At 37.0% G+C, this 4,969-nt stretch overlaps 1 protein-coding gene across 1 annotated transcript in view; it reads left to right on the forward strand.

Moving 5' to 3' along the window:
* Positions 1 to 4,969, forward strand: part of Slain2 (SLAIN motif family member 2) — a 58,883-nt gene that overhangs the window by 9,251 nt on the left and 44,663 nt on the right. The window lies entirely within an intron of this gene.

Consider the following 4,969-nt stretch of genomic DNA (forward strand, 5'->3'; position numbering starts at 1 on the left):
ACTGCAAACATGTACTAATAACATTTTATTAAAAATACTTTAATTTTTTAAAAAATTGATGGGGGTGGTACTGGGGATCGAACTCAGGCCCATGTGCTTGCAAGGCAGGCAGCAGAACCACTGAGCCAACTCTCCAGCCCAGAAATTGATATATTTTTAGTAATCCTGAAAATCTTTGTTTTTCTGTCTTCTTTTGTTTTGTATTTACTTAGCAACTGTGTACTTTAAAATGCTCATTTAGGTTTTATTATAAAAAAAAGTGTGCTCTTAGTTAGAATTTAAACTGAAAATGCTGAGGGGGGAGCAGTGTGGAGATTAGCTAAACAGTTGAAATGCCATACAGTAAAGTGAAATTTGGTTAGCTATAAGAAGTAATAGTTTTAATATTCAAATTACTGACAGTATGTTATTGTAGAGCTTCTGAGTGAGTGTTTAATACTAAAATCATACGTTTCTTTTGTGTAAAGAAGGCCTTCTGAAAAAGCAGTAGCCTGTATAATTTAAAAAAAAAATTAATATTTCTGGGGACAGTTTTCCAGTACTTTGTCTCACCTTGGAAATAATATAATTTACAATTTAACTGGAACTTATCATCCAATTATAAGTGTTAAGAACCTACTGCTCTGCAAGGTTTTCAGCTCTGAGGATATACTAGACTAAAAATCCCTCCCTTTCTGAACTTTTAGTCTGATTGGAGGAATCAGAAAATAAGTAATTAAAACATATAAAGTAGAGATTGGCAAACTTTTTTGAAAAGAGCCAGTTTAATTTTTTGTGGGCTAATGGCCATAAATAATGCATAATAAATGGATATCGCTGTAAGTAAAAGTTTATTTACATATACAGGTGATAGCCTGGATTTGCAGGCTACAGTTCACCAACCCCTGGTTTGAAAAATGCTAAGGAGTAAGAACTATTACCAGTTAGTAAGCTGTTCTTGAGGGAAAAAGTAAAGCTGTTACACCTCAAAAGAGTGAGTGATTTTTGCTTTATTATGACAAGGGTATTAAAGATCTTAGGAGTATATAAGTGAGGCATTTACTCTTAAACCAAAATTGGGTGTAGTCAAGTACCACATCTTTTTAACAATGTTTAAATTATATATCTGCATGCCACAAACAATCATTACAGCCATAAATATATCCATTTAAAATTTTAAGGAAAAACTAACGTGGCTCTTGAAAGTTTGAACTTGAAAACCTAAACTCGTCTTTTTTCCATCTGGTCTTTTAAGCAGATTTTTTGATAAGGTAAAGATTCTTGGGACCTTAGGTGTTATGTCCTAGAACAGTTATTACCCTACCACACTCAGCTTCTCTGTAATACACTACCTCTTGTTCCTAAACTTTTCTTGTTTTTTTTTTTTTATAGTGCATTATCATTTTTACCTTCTCTTACCCTACCTGCTATTTTCTGTCCTCTTTGAAGGTACTTCCAGTTCTTCTCATCTTTCTTGTGTTTTTGTTATTTCGTTGCTGTTGTTTCTATTTTTGGTTTTTGTTTTGATTTCTGGTACTGAAAGTGGAACCCTGGTCCATTGCTCTCTACTGAGCTGTAATCTGAGTCCCCATCTTTTGTTTTTTGAAGTAAAATTTATGTAGCATTAAATTTCCCATTTTCACTATTTTTTAAATGTACAGTTGCATGGCATTAAGTACATTTGCATTGCTGTGCAACTGTCACCATTGTTCATCTGGACAGAGGTTTTTATCGTATATGTATACTAGTGTTAAATAGTATCTTTCCATTCCCCGTACCAGTCTTCTGACAGTCTTTTCCATTTAGGCTGTTCTCATCTTTTGCTTCACATCTCTCTGTCTTGCTTAATCTACTTCTGTGGTACCTAGAATTATCTATATTCAAATTAATCTCATGCAGTCATTCATATATCAATTAATTTTTATTGAGAGCCTATTATGTATCACACTTTGAGAAAAGGATGGGGATACATGTTGAGGAAAAACAAACACAACACTATACCTGTACTACTGAAGTGTATCATCAGCTGAAGAAACTTAATATAAATAATCTTTTTTTTTTTTTTTTGAGACAGTCTCACTATTTAGTCATCTGGCCTTGAAATCACTGTGTAGCCCAAGGTGGCCTTAGACTTGTAGTGATCCTCCTGCCCTGGGGCCCTGAGTGCTAGGATTAGAGATGTGCACCACTGTGCCTGGCAATCTTTATAATTGGTTATGTGTAACAAAAGAGTGATACGTAGTGCTTTGAGCTTTGAGAAGTAGGCATTTTCTCTTCGGAAGTTGTGATTGACCTGATCCCTAAAGATTCAGATATACAAGATGAGAGGAAGCAGAAGGTATTTCAGACAGAACAGCATTGCCAAGGCTGTGTGTGGAAGAGAGCATAGTATGTGTGAGGAACTAGAATGAGCTAGTGTAGCTGGAGAAAAGAAGGGAGAGTTGTGACACAGGGTCCAAAAAATGTGTAGGAGCAGAGTTACAGAGGCGGGCCTTATTAAATATTTTAGACTTCATTGTAAGAGTGTAGGGAAAATATGGAAGTATTGTGCAAGAGTTGTGGTGTGGTAGTAGGAAGGCATGATTCGATTTGTATTATGGAAAGGTCATGGTAGTTGTATGGAATGCAGTTGGAGAGGTCAAGATGTGAGATGCTTTGTTAGGAAGTGTAGGAAAAACAAACCATTTTCCTCTGCTGTCACCCTACAACAGAAGACTTCAGTGACCACACTGTGTGGGACACTCTCTCCATCAGCTAGCAGCAATCAGTTCTGCTGCAGACTTCAGTTGGGCTCCCTCTAGTTCACTTCAGTTCAGTTTAATTCTGACATTATCTATGAGAGACAGCTTCAGATCCCACAAATTCAATCTTCCCCCTCCCCTCATCAGGTGCCAATCTCAAGACCCTGGTCATTCTCTGTGCTTCTGATTGATCATCTGTAATTACGATTCCATGGCTCCTCCTTGGTTTCAGTTAATTTGCTAGAAGTAGATCACAGAACTCAGGGAAATACTTCAGCTTACTAGTTTATGATAAAAGATGTTGAAAAGATACAGATGAAGTGATACATGGGGGAGTTTTAGGGGTGCAGGGCTGGAACCTCCATGTGTTCAGCTGTTTGTAAACTCTGAACCTCTTCTTTGGTGTTTCTATGGAGACTTCATTGCACAGGCATGATTGAAGCACAGACAATCATGTTCAAGTGTGATTGGACAAAAAGAGAATAATGTAATGCTATAGTCTGTGGATCCAGGATAGGGAAACCCAGCAAGGCCCTGCTTCTGAAGTAGGAGTCTAATGACCTATCAGAACAGGTAATTCCAAGAATTTCTTTATTACCAACTCCTATAGAGAAAGGCAAGGGAATATCAGAGTACCTATGACCTGCCTTGAGGAAGAAAAATTCTGATTGGAGAGAGTTATAAGGCAGGAATAATGCATGAAAACCAAAAAATACATAATATCACAGAGGGAAATGCACTTGATCAGATGAAAAGATGTGGTAATAGAAAGAAAGGAATCAAATACAAAAAAATGAAAAAAGTATCAACAGTGGTTTCTAGGTTTCCAGTTTCTGAGATAAGATGAATGTTGTTATTTTGAGAGTGGGAGCCCCTAGTAGAGAATTGGATTTTAGCAGAAAATCATGTCAAATTTGGTATGTGAATTCTGGGATACATTTCCCATACTCACAGGTAGGTAGTAGTATATATGGGACTGAGGCCCAAAGGAAAACTTAGGACTGGAAATAGAAATAATGGGGAGTCTCTGGCATATTAATGGTAAGTGACACCATGCATACATATGAGATTTTATGAAAAGAATGTGGCATAGAGTAAGAAGCTGAAAGGGCCAAGGACTTAAATGATGACCAAGTAAAAGATAGTAAGCTTTAGCAGAGATTGAGACAAAAGTGATAAGTGAATAAGCTGCTCAGCTTCTATCTAATCATGCTGCATACTATGTACCAAATATGTATAAAATGTGTTGCCTTGTCTCATGGAGAATATGTATATAATCACATGGTGCATAATAATTAGAAAACATGTGGTCCTTCTCCAAAAAGTGGTACTTTGCTAGTAGGCAAACCAGGAACTTTAGTCATCTGATATTCTTTACTTTTTCCAGTTTTTAGCACTTGCTCTTTTTTTTTTTTTTTTCCTTCTGATTTTCTAGTCACTGTGTCCTGCCTCCTTTCGTCTACTCAACAGCAAAGTCTCCATCATTTTTTCGCCCTAAACTGATTGGATCACAGTCTTCCTCAAAAATCACTGATAGATTTATCATTGTGACTAAATAGATATTCGACTCCTGAGCATAGTGTTTTAGGCCTGTAGTGACCTTATCTGGGCTGTTTTTTCTTGTGTTGTTCCTTCCCTCTGTTTTACCATACTAGATTACCCATTCTTATTCCCACGTGGACTGCATTTTCAAGACACTGCTTTTATCTTATAAAAACAGATGAGAGCAGTATACACTTTTCTCGGTTTTAGAGGCTATCAAATTACTGCTCATCCTTCCAAGGCTGTGCTAGTTCTCTCTTCACAGTATCCTCACCCAGTTTGTCAGTTGTAATGAATTATTTCTTTCCATAACCCTTTGCACCTTTATGATAATACTTAGCTGCAACCCTATTGAGAGAAGCACTGTGTCATGTTTGTCTGAATATTCTATATGTGCTTTTGCCTATGCATGTAAATATTGAATAAGCTATTAGAATAGGTTGGAGGGAAGAAATATTATATTAGTGTGTGTGTATGTGTATGTGTATTTCATTTGTTACCTTAACCCTACTGTTGTGCTATTTATATAATTTGATATGCATGGCATGTTTTAAAAAATAGAAGTTGAGGCCGGGTGTGGTGGCGCATGCTTGTAATCCCAGCACTTGGGAGGCTGAAGCAGGAGGATCACTGTGAGTTCGAGACCAGCCTGGGCTACACAGTGAGTTCCAGAGCAGTCTGAACTACATAGCGAGAACCTGTCTCAA

The sequence above is a fragment of the Fukomys damarensis genome, unplaced genomic scaffold, assembly GCF_012274545.1.
Source record: "Fukomys damarensis isolate Sample0158 unplaced genomic scaffold, DMR_v1.0_HiC HiC_scaffold_35, whole genome shotgun sequence".
Taxonomy (NCBI): Eukaryota; Metazoa; Chordata; class Mammalia; order Rodentia; family Bathyergidae; genus Fukomys; species Fukomys damarensis.